Below are 12,112 nucleotides of genomic sequence, written 5' to 3'. Positions count from 1 at the left end.
TCAATTTGATTTAAAAAATGGACTGATCTGATGTTTATTTCATTGAACGTTCTGTGTTCCAGAAATTATGAGGAGATAAAATATTAATTCATTGTAATGCAGTTATTTTCTCCTGTAACAAAAATTCTGAAGAAATGTGAAACAATTTTTCTCATTATATTTGTCTCTCTCTACACCTGGGACTAGCAAAGTATATGTAACCTGTGGGCCAAATTTGGACCACTGCCTGCTTTTGTGAATAAAGTTTTATTGGAACACAGTCATTCATAGACAAGTACTCTATAACTGCCTTTGTACTATAATGCAAAGTTGAGTAATTGTGAATGAGACTTTTGGTCCACAAAACCTAAAATATTTATTCTTTTTGGTCCTTTACAGAAAAGTTTGCTGACATCTATCTGAAAGATCTGCCTACTACCCAGGATCCCTATTAAATTGCCTCCTTTCTGAGATCTTTCTGGGAAAAATCCCACCTGGCATCTCTTTGCCAACGTATCTTCTAACGTTAGTGACATGTGGTTGTAGAGTTCTTGAAATGTGGCTACTATGACTAAAAATTGGAATTCTAAATTTTATTTAGTTTGAAATATTTGAACTTAAATAGCTACACATGGCCAGTGGCTACTGTATTGGAATCATAAAATTGTGCTGTGGTTGTCTCATAAACTGAGGAATGGAGAACTCTGACCATCTCTGGTCACATTGTGGTAGTCCTTTTCTAAATTCTTTTGTGCATAAAATGAGAAAATTTATTTTTTATTTGTTATTCTTGTTGTACTGGGGGTACAATGTGACATTTACAAAACTTCTTACAATGTATCATAGTTGAATTCATTCCTTCCATCATTCTCTTTATCTGCCCTTCCCCCATTCTTGCAATAGTCTCAACAGATCTCATTTTTCCATTTTCATACTGAGTGCATATTTCCACCATGTTCACCCTCCCACACCCTTTCCTTATATCCTCCCCCACTGGTTCCAGCCTCCCTCCCACCCCAGACAGGACCTGTTTTTACTTTTTGTTCTCTGTTTTTGTGAAAAAAACCCAGGATATTGTTATATGTTTAAGATAGCTATACAAGGTGTTTTGTTGTGACATATCCATGTGTGTATGTATTATAACTTGAATTGGTTCATCCTCTCTATTTTTCTCCTTTCTACTTTAGTCCCCTTCTTACGGTGATTTCAACAGGTTTAAAAATTCTATATTCATTCTTGTATAGGAAGTACATCAGCCATATGCACCACAAACTACACATTTATACACACACCTATAATGTGCAAAAGCAGAATGAGGCAATCCTATTTAATTATTCAGGATTTCAATTTGTTTCTGAGTTTGGCTTAATGTTTTAAAAGAAATAGGTATAATTTAAATTCTAAATTATATAATGAAGTCTTGTTCCCCAGTCCATTTCTAGTGTAAATTATGTGTGACTTTTTTTGTGTGTGCGAACTGCCTTTCTGGGAATGTGTCAATTTTATCTCTTTTAAAAGAATCGATCTGTAGCTCTGTGATACTCTTTTCTTTCTTTCTTCTCCATTCATTCATTTATACTGTCCTTTATTACTTCCATCTTACTTTCTCTGAGCAATTTCTTTATGTTTTTTCTTTTTTGTTAATTACCTCGTTTGAACTCTTAACACAAGAATCTCTAAAGATATTCCCTGATCATATGCATTTAGGCTCTCAATATTTTTCATCTATCTTACATACCACCAGTCTGATTAGCCTATGATGTGACTTATCTTGAGACTGGATAATCTTTGTGATTCTGATGACTTGTGTATTTCATCAAACCTGGAAAATTCTTGATAATTTCATCTTTAAACATTGCCTCTTCTGCCTTCTTTTTTTAAAAAAATAAGTCTCATTGTATTCACCTCAATGTATTTTGGATTTTCTCATTAATTTATTTGAATTTCAAAACTATATAATTTTTCTACATCTTTGCTGCTCTGTAGTCACTGTGTTATTTCCAGACATTTATATTATAAATCATTAAATTTTCCATGGCTATTTTAATCTGCCCAGAAGTCATCCATTGATTGTTTATTTGACTATCCTTTTTTTCATTGTTAAAAATTGACAATGGTACACTTTCAAAAAATCTGCTTAGTTATTTTCATGGTACCATGCTCATTTTTTAATTCCCTACATTTTTAATTATACAATGATGCTTATTTCATATTCTATATTAAATGAATATACTATATATGAAGAAAGACCTCAGAAGTATTAAATGCATGTGTTAAAATGCAAGTTGCACAATATTTGTTGCTTACTAATTATGTATATTTTTAAATGCACAGAGAAATATATTCTTCATGGCAATTATTAAGAGAACAAATGAGGACTGGTGTTTATGATGTTTTTTATAGTTACAAGCAGAGAAAGGTAAAGAGTAATGGGATATGAGATATTATCATTGATTACTTCACCTTTATATGAAATGTGACGTGCTATTTTTGTGTCAAAAACAAAAGTGAGTGTGCTGTTTATAGTCATAGGTGACTTGTACACAAACATTTCTCTTAATGTGTTTTATATTTTGTTTTTTTATTAGAAATATTAAAACAAACCTATAATAAATTAAATATAACATTCAGAAGATGATGTTATTTAACAGAGTAGCGCTGTTTTAATGAAAGGAAAGGTTTACAGTGTGTTTAGAAACTAGACCTTATGTTCTAATAATTTAGAGAAAATATATATGTTCTCATTTCCAGACCATATAATATAATCAAATCAAAACTAACTAAATTACATGGGCAATTACTTTATTTAAAGACATTGAACCATTGGAAATGTCACAGCTTATCTATGACTAAAATTCATTTTTGACTCTGGCAGCTCCCAACAGCTATAACAGAGCTATGAGCATCTGTTCATTGTACAATGTTCTTTTCAGTGAGCCATGATTTGGGTGCAGGCAGAAGTTAATGGAGCCTCTGGGAATAAAACTTTCCATCCCTTTGCTCAAGTAATATTTACTTGGAATTTTCATCAAGAAATAGGCAGTATTATGAAATTTTTCTTTTCCTAATTATTAAGAACAATAGTCCTTAAATACTAAGGAAGAATGACTAAAACTTAAACAATATTAGAATAATGAAAATGAAAGTGGATGCTCCTCAAAATACTAAAAATTGTATTTGCCCTTGGAATTTGGTCCCATGATAAGGTGAGAGCACACAAGGGAGGTATGAGGATAAGTAAGAAATCCAAAACACATGATAGTATTTGGTGTCCTCAATGCAAAGGAACTAATGCAGAAACTTTAAAGTGACAGAGGCCAATAGGAGAAAGGAATCAGGAACTAGAGAAAAGGTCAGTTGGAGAAGAATCAACTTAGAATGTAACACATACATACATGGAAGCAATGCTAGGAATCTCCTTGTATAGCTATCCTTACCTCAACTAGCAAAAATGCTTTGTCCTTCTTACTATTGTTTATATTCTCTCTTCAACAAAATTAAAGATAAGGGCAGAACAGTTTCTGCCTGGAAGCGAAGGGGTGGGAGTGAGAGGGAGGGGGCGGGGGGTAGGGGAGAGAAGTGACCCAAACATTGTATGCACATACGAATAAACGAAAAAAAAACCTAAAAATTGAAGTGCCATATGATTCAGCAATACTCCTCCTAAGAATATACCTGAAGGAATATAAGTCAGGATGCAACAGAGACACTTGAACATTGATGTTCATTGCAGCACTGTTCACAAGATCAAGTTATAGAAATAATCCCTACAGTTGATGAATGGATTAATGTAGTAATTAATGCATTAATTAATGATTCATATATTAATATATCATATACACTATCTATCTATCTATCTATCTATCTATCTATCTATCTGTCTGTTTATCTATATATATGCAATGGAGTATTATTCAGCCATAAGGAAGAATGAAACCATGTGGTCTGAAGGTAAATGTATGCAATTGGAGGACCTTATGTTAAGAGAAGTAAGCCAGGCTCAGAAAGACAAAGGCCACATGCTTTCTCTCATATGTGAGAGAGAGAGACACAATACAAATACAAGCAATACTATGAAAAACAGGTTATGCCAAGGGGAGGTCACTAACGGGAGAGGGAGGGTGAAAGAAGGAAGTTAAGAAAGTGAAAATGGTTGATGTACTTTCTGTACAAGGATAAATATAGAACTTTTAAACCTGTTAAAATCACCATAAGGAAGGGACTAAAGTAGAAAGGAGAAAAATGGAGGGCATGAACCAATTCGGGTAATAATACACATATACATGGAAATGTCACAATGAAACACCCTGTGTAGCTATCTTAAACAAACAAGAATGTCTTCTTTTCAAAAACAGAGGACAGGAAGGAAAAACAGGTCCTGTCTGGGGGTTGGTACCTGTGGGAAAGGGAAGAAAAAGGAAAGTGTGTACAAGGGTGAATGTAGTGGAAACATTACATACTCATGTTTGAAAATGGAAAAATGAGACATGTGAAACTATTCCAGAAATAAGGGGAGGGGAGATAAGAAAGAATGATGAAGGGGATGAACTCAACTACGATATATTATAAGAACTTTTGCAAATGTCACAATGTACCCTAGTACAACTATAATATAATAAAAATAGAAAAAAATTTTAAATTTAAGATTGTTCTGAGATACAGTGGGTCCTCTGTATTCACAGGTTCCATATCTGCAGGATCAACCAACAAGGGATTGGAAATATTTGGAAAAATATTGTGTCTGTACTGAATATGTACAGAGATGTTTTTATTGTTATTTCCTAAGCAATAGAATGTAGCAGCTAGTTACATAACACTGACATTGTATTAGGTACTATTTAATCTAGAAATTATTTGAAATATATGGGAGGATGTGGGTAGATTCTAGCACATGCTCCACTATTTTATATAAAGGACTTGAGCACTCATGGATTTTGGTAACCATGAAGAATCATATAATCAAATCCAAATGGATATGGAGGGATGGATGAATTTCAAATTGTCATAGGTTGAACTTATCATGTCCAGGGTAATTGTTTGTATTCCTTAATTCTCTATCTATTAGGTACTGTGATCATCCATATATAGAGTACGAAATAAAGCACATTGCTTTACACATTTATTTAATTGTAGTTGGCATTTAATATGCAGGGTGATTTCATTTCTTAGGTTCCTACTCCTGAGCCCCCATATGGCCAGAGGGATTTATCCAGATGTCCATTTGCTCAAAAGTCATCTGCTCTCTGCTGCCATCTGGAGTTCCACTTCCTCCCCAGTTACAACAGACCAGTGACTCCTACCATTCACCAAGAAGAGAAAACCTGATACTTGGTACCTGTGAGCACCTGCTCAACTATTAGCTGCTTGAGGGCAGGACTTACACTTTATTATTTATTCTATCTACAGTACTTAGAATAAAGATCAAACCATGACAGATAATCACTGTGAGCATTGATTTTTGTTATAGTGATGGATGTGGACACTTCTGAGAAAATGTTAGATAGGTGGTAAATACATGTCATTTGACAAATGTCTAGAAACTTAGAATGTAATACAAAGGAATTTGCCCCAAATATAATTAGATACCTATGACATTTTAAACTTTTTGACAAACAACCAATGTTCAAAGGAGGAAAGTTTAATTTGATGTAAGTAATTTAAACTGTTTTGCCCTCAAAAATTTAGAAACTTTTTTCTTCCTTGATAGCTCATAAAACAAACAAATATAAACAGTATGACCTAGATGACTTTTTACTATATAGCTTCTCAGTTATTCATAAATCTGAATATTGAGAAGGTAATTTTAATACAGTGGGTAAAAATAATAAATTATTATTTTTTAAAAATAAAATGAGCCAGCTGTATCCAATGGAAATATTACTTCTTAAACTTTCACATGATTTTAAAAATTAATGTATTGAGGTGTATTTTGCATTCAATAAAATTCATTCATGTTAGGTGTTTAATCAATAAGTTACAAAACATGAATACATTTGTGCAACTCCTACCACACTAAAGTTTGAGAGACTTCCATAACTTCTGTCCAAAGTTTCCCTGTCCACCTTACCTTTGCAGTCATTTCTTTTCTCTCATCTCTCGTGCCCAGCACCTGTTGATCAGTTTTCTTTCCCCATAGTTTTACCTTTTCTGAAGTCTCCTATAATTTGAGGCATAAAACACATCATCTTTTATGCTCATTTTCTTTTATTTAACATGATGGTTTAGAGGTCTATCCATGTTGTTATGCACATTGGTAGTTATCCATTATGGCTGAGTAGTATTCCATTGTATGATTTTGCCACATTTTATTTACCTTTCATCTGTGAGAGATGTGACCTGGGTTAGTAGGTTACAAAAAGCACAATAAACAAAAGAAAAGTAACTATAAAATAATCCCAAAGGGAATAATGATTCATGATAGAGAGCTCAAATATTTAATAATCATATTAATATGAAGTACTATAAGGGCAGAGGCAAGAAGGAGTGACTGACAGTGTTTTTCCTACTTATTGCTAGAATAAGAAAGGAATAAAATATGGGTGGTGTATATGATAAGGAAAGAAAGTGTGAATTAGAAAAATAAGTATAGAAGTTGATTAGGTAGGCACTGCCAATAGATTTACTTCAAGTGTTAAGAAAAATGGAGAAAGACGGTGTAGATCAAATCTGTCAAACTTCAGCAGTGGAGAAGGTATGGGAGACACTGACTGAAAAAGGATGAAGATAAAGGATTTGTCTGTGGATTCTAGGAACATGTGGTAAATATGGAAGATTGTTTCAAATATTCTAGGCTGGATAAAGCCTCACATTAAACAAGACTAAACTGGCTTAATCAAAGAGGGGTATTTTTTCTCATATAACACAACAAACGCAGAGGCAAGTCTTCCAATATGGATATGCTCATTGCTCCATGTCATCTTTTCTTATAATCCTTCTATCTTTCTATTGCATGCTGGCTAGCATGTGGCATTCATCCTTGTCACCTCAACATAGATCTCATGCTGTGAAGCATAACATTTTTTTTTGTTCCAGGGAGAAAAAAAGTGAGAGGAAAAGGAGAAAAGGATGGAGGTTCTTGCCAGATAATGTTCTACACATTCATAAAATTTTGCAGAAACCGCCAATCTTCTTCAGTAATTGTTTTCAGCAACTCTTTCAAGTACATAACTTGGTGGAGAAGCAATTTGAACTGCAGAAGAAAAAAAACTTTTATTTTTCTATTCCTTTATCTATTGCTGCCTTACTTTGAGAAATAGGTTTTTACTAGATGCTTAATAAATATTTCTAGATGATGGTCTCAGTTAACCTTAGCAGTACCACATCATTTTTAAATATTCTCATTTTCTTCCAGTATCCATTATGGTGAGTTGAGTTTGTCACATCAATTTATGATTTAGTTCAAAATATTTTATTTTTATATGTTAAAGTCTGTGTTATCTTTATGCATATCTTCATTCATATATATACATATATGTATATAGCTTTCATATATGCATTTTACATATTGATAGCTTACAAATTGTGTATATGTACAAGTGAACACAATGAGTCTAGGTACATGCATATCAGGTAATCATATACTCATATGCGCTTTTATCATGTGAATTTTTAAACCAGAGGTCCAATATTTTCTGTAATTATCCATGTATAAGTACTAAAAAATAAAGTAATGAAAACAAATTCTTATTTATGTGAACAATATGTTAAAAATCCATATTTTCATTCTTCTGAGATATGTACATTCTAAGAACTTCACAGTGTCTTGTGCCTAGGTTTTTTTTTTTTTGAGTAAGAACTAGTAAGACAATTAAGAACTTTGATGAATCTTCTAAGACAACAGGTGGTTGAAAGATATTTGAATTCCTTGCAGAGAATGAGTCGCCCTGAAACTGTTGTATTCACCTCTTTAACACAAAGTCATAAAATTAGCCTTCTTCCTTCTGGATTTGGCCTCAATTACAGAGTGTGAAAGACTGAGAGGTACGAAAACTTAAGTCATTAATTTATGCAGGATGATGTGGGATGTTTAATCAACATATAAAACAGCAGTCCTGTGATAGAAATTAGAGCAATAAAGTAGTTCAATTAGTCATCTGTATGTGGGGCCATTAGAGTGAAAGGCAGATGAACTGCTGGAGGTCAAACAGAAGCAAGGAACTTCCTTTTGAGTAAAGTTAAGTTGGTCATGCTCAGATGTTCCTATATGTAGAATATTTACAATCCATTAAATGAGATGCCTTAAAGTCCTTGGAGCTTTTGGAAGGTGCTTAAAAAGTTAAAGTTAGTGAATGTATCTATAAAACTTCATTAAGTTAATGATGCATTCTTTAACAATGATTTTAAGTTGAAAGCAACCAGAGTCTTTAATAAGTCATGTCTGTATTTTGAGCATTGTTTTAGGAAGACCAAAATGCTTGTTCAAGGCAATGCTGACCAAAAAACAAGACGGAGTGGCAACAATTATTTCCAGATTTTAATAAATATTCACCACACTGCTTCTTTTTTTAGTAATTTTATAATTGTTACTTTTAAAGAATAAAAGAAATGGTCATCTAGTCTGTATATTTCTATCATTGCTTGTCAAACATCCACATATGCATTGTTTTGAGCATATGAACACACACTGAATCTTCTTACCATGTTACTACAGCAAATGGTATGATTCATCCAACTCAGCATAATGTAATGATCCATTTAAACATCTGGCCTTGCTCCTTAGAGTAAATGTGTTGATAAAAGTTTAAAATATACAATTCCAATGTTTGGCAGTTGTACTTTTCTCACAATTATTGAAGAAATAAAATCATCCCCCCTTATCCATCTTTTGTAATGACTCTTGTTCATGCCATGATGTCATCTCATCATCTGAATGTAGTGTCAACATCTAGCCATCATCCTCACCCATGTTCAGATGAAAATACCATCTGGAAGAGAGTTTCATCAATCAGCAATCTCCTTTAGTATATATTAGGTTTGGTTTGGTTCTTTTCTATTTTGTGTTAGGCCCACAAATCACACTCCCATTCATCAGTGAATGGATTAGCTTGGAAGTTTGTATTGGGAGGTAAGTCACACAGACTTTTAGATGGGCCCTGTGGCATCTATGCAATTCAGATCACTAATCAGTTGACCTTAATGCAGGGAGAATAGTAGAATGGTCCTAACTCAAACACAGATGCCATATCAAGGCAGAATTTTTTCTAGCTGGTGTCAGACACAGAAATCAAAACAATTTTAAGAATGAGTAGTGTGGGATGTGAGGCAGGCCCTCAGATACTAAGAAGTGGGAGGACCTGAGAGTCCCCTCCAGGAGCTGAGAGTGATTCTAGCCAAAAGTCAGTGTGAATTTGGGTATGATTCATCCTTATGTCAGTATAATAACTCCTATACCCACAAAGAATTGGATTCTACCAGCAATATGAGCAAGCTTAAAAACAGTTCTTTCCAAGATTCTCCAGATAGAAGCTAGTCCTGACACCTTAATTTCTGCCTTGCATGATCCCAAGCAGAAGAAGTTGTGAATGTTGTAGCCTTTTGTGATGCAGCAAAAAAAAAAAAAAAAGAACCTAATGATTTTCTAGACAAGATTTTTACCATCATAAAAAAGAAGAGGTGGTCAGATGGATGTTGAGACTAAATAAAAATATACTAGAATATTAATCTGTGCTTAGAAAGGACTCTAATTGGCCCGGTGCTGGTGGCACACACCTGTAATCTTAGCTACTCCGGAGACAGAGATCAAGAGGATCACAGTTTGATGCTAGCCAGGGCAAATAATTCAAGAGACCCTACCTCAAAAAAACCCATCACAAAAAAAGACTGGTAGAGTGGCCTCAGTATTGAAAAGAAAGAAAGGACTCTAATTGATATGGGGCTCAGTTAAGAAAGATGTCTGTGGACAGGGAGTATAAAGGAAGAGAAATCCTTTGGAAGAAATAGAAAAGAACAAAGAGGATACTATCCCATTCCCAGTCTACAAGAGTCAGCTATAGGAGAAAAAGGTTGTCTGCAGATGAAACCATGTAAGCAGGGAAAGGCTAAGTTTGTGTCATAGAAGATAAAGACAATGTTCAGAGAAGATTGAAGGTGTAGACGAATTTGCTGGGGATAGAAAGGAAGCTAGGGCAAAAGCATCTTGGGTAGTTTCAACAGAAGGGGAGGGAAATAGAGGCAGGTGAGTAGAGTATTAAAGTATAATGAGGAGAGCCAGGTAAAGATAGCCTGGCAGACTGCAACCTGTTGGTAAGTGGGCACAGTTGTTCTGACAGCCCCTTAGGATACCCTGAGGGAAGGAGACACTCCTGACAGTGTCTGGCAGTCAAGTCTTTATTTACCATTTTCTAAGGCAGTGGTGAACATTCGCGCCACATGAAGGCAGTGGTCTGTTTGTTTATTGCTATAACCCAAAGTTGTAGAACTATACATGGTACATCACAGGTGCCCAGCACATATTTATTGAATAAATCATGAAAAGCTACTATACTTCATGGAGTGAGGGGAGTTTAGAAACCACCTCTTTCCCCAGCCCTGTTGAGTAAAAACTGGACTACCAAGAAAAGCTTAAAATCTCTTAATTCTGATGCTTATTTAAAAGAGACATTTAGACTTATATTTTTATTGTTCGTCCTTACAGAGAGAAAATGTCCATCTGTAAGAACTTTTGATTTCCTTTCCATCCCTACCCTTATTCCCACAAAAGAACAGTGGTCCTTCCACAGTCTTCCCCATTTATGCAAATGTCAGCCTTTTCTTTCAGGTTGCTTAAGTCAAATAGTTTGGACCATTTCTCAGTTCTCAGTTGCCCTTACATGCTATTTCTAACCCACAAACATGTTTTCTAGGTTCTGTCTTCCACTACACTCTGTATAAGTCACTTTCCAACATTTCTGCTCCCAGCACCCTGCTCCAAGTTACTAAAGAAACATCATAGCATACCTGGATTGCTATGAGGGCTGTCTAACTGGTTTTCCTCCCACCCTTGACTCCCTACAGCAGCCACAGTGGTTCAATTCAGGTATAATTTATAACAAAGTCTTAAGTGGCTTTCCTTTTGGGCCAATGTTCATTGTCATCTGCCATATTGTATATTTTTCTATCTCTCCACATTAATGTGTAAACTCCTTGAGTGTGGAGGATTTCTTTATTGTGTTTATTGGTATTCATCAGGACTGAAACTCTGCCTGTTGTTAGTGGACATTGAGAAATGATAAATTAAATGAATGAGTGGCTTTATCTCTTTCAGTACTCAATCATTACACAATTGGGCTCTAAAAATAAGACAAGGTTTGAAGAAAAAGAGACCTGGGAGGCACGGCTGCATTTATGTACTCATTCAGTGACTACTTGCCAGTCACCTGATCGTGAATTATCTCTTTGAATATAATTATGTAAAACGAGTAACTACAAATATGAGTACAGAATGGATTAACGGTTTATATTATCTCAAGGCTAAAGTGTCTTTTCTTTTTTTTGGAGTCCTGGGGTTTGAACTCAGAGCCTCATGCTTACTAGTCAGGCACTCTATACTTGAGCCATGACACAAGCCCTGTTTTATTTTGAGTATTTTCAAGATAGGGTTTCATGATCTATTTGCCCTGGCTGGCTTCAAACTGTGATCCTTCTGATCTCTGTCTCCCAAGTAGCTAGGATTACAGGTGTGAGCAACCAGTGCCCAGCAAATATTTGTTTTTCTTTTTTTGTTTGTTTTGTTTTGGCTATACTGGGGTTTGAATTCAGGATCTCATGCTAGCTAGGCAGGCACTCTACCATTTGAGCCACTCCACCAATTGAAGAATCTTTGCTTATTACAAGGAAGCTAGGGTTTATTAATACCTAAGTTTGAAGAGGCAAAAATATGTTAACTGTTTTCATAGCATTGCATTGAAGGAACAAGTATACATAAGTATCACAAATAAAATATTTAAAGCAATAGCCTGACATTAGGGAGAAAGGTTTATTTATGTTTGCAAAGGGGGAGAGAGATAAAACACTGCATAAACAACAGCTAGATTACTACATTAAGAGTAAATGATATTTCATGAAGACAGTTTTAAGTATAGAAAAAGCAATAAAAACAACTTAAAACCTCATCATAAATGAGTGTAGAGATTAGCCAAGCTACCATTTCAACTAA

The sequence above is a fragment of the Castor canadensis genome, chromosome X (assembly GCF_047511655.1).
Source record: "Castor canadensis chromosome X, mCasCan1.hap1v2, whole genome shotgun sequence".
NCBI classification, from domain to species: Eukaryota; Metazoa; Chordata; class Mammalia; order Rodentia; family Castoridae; genus Castor; species Castor canadensis.
The sequence above is the reverse complement of the archived record's forward strand: the minus strand, read 5'-3'. Positions refer to the sequence as shown.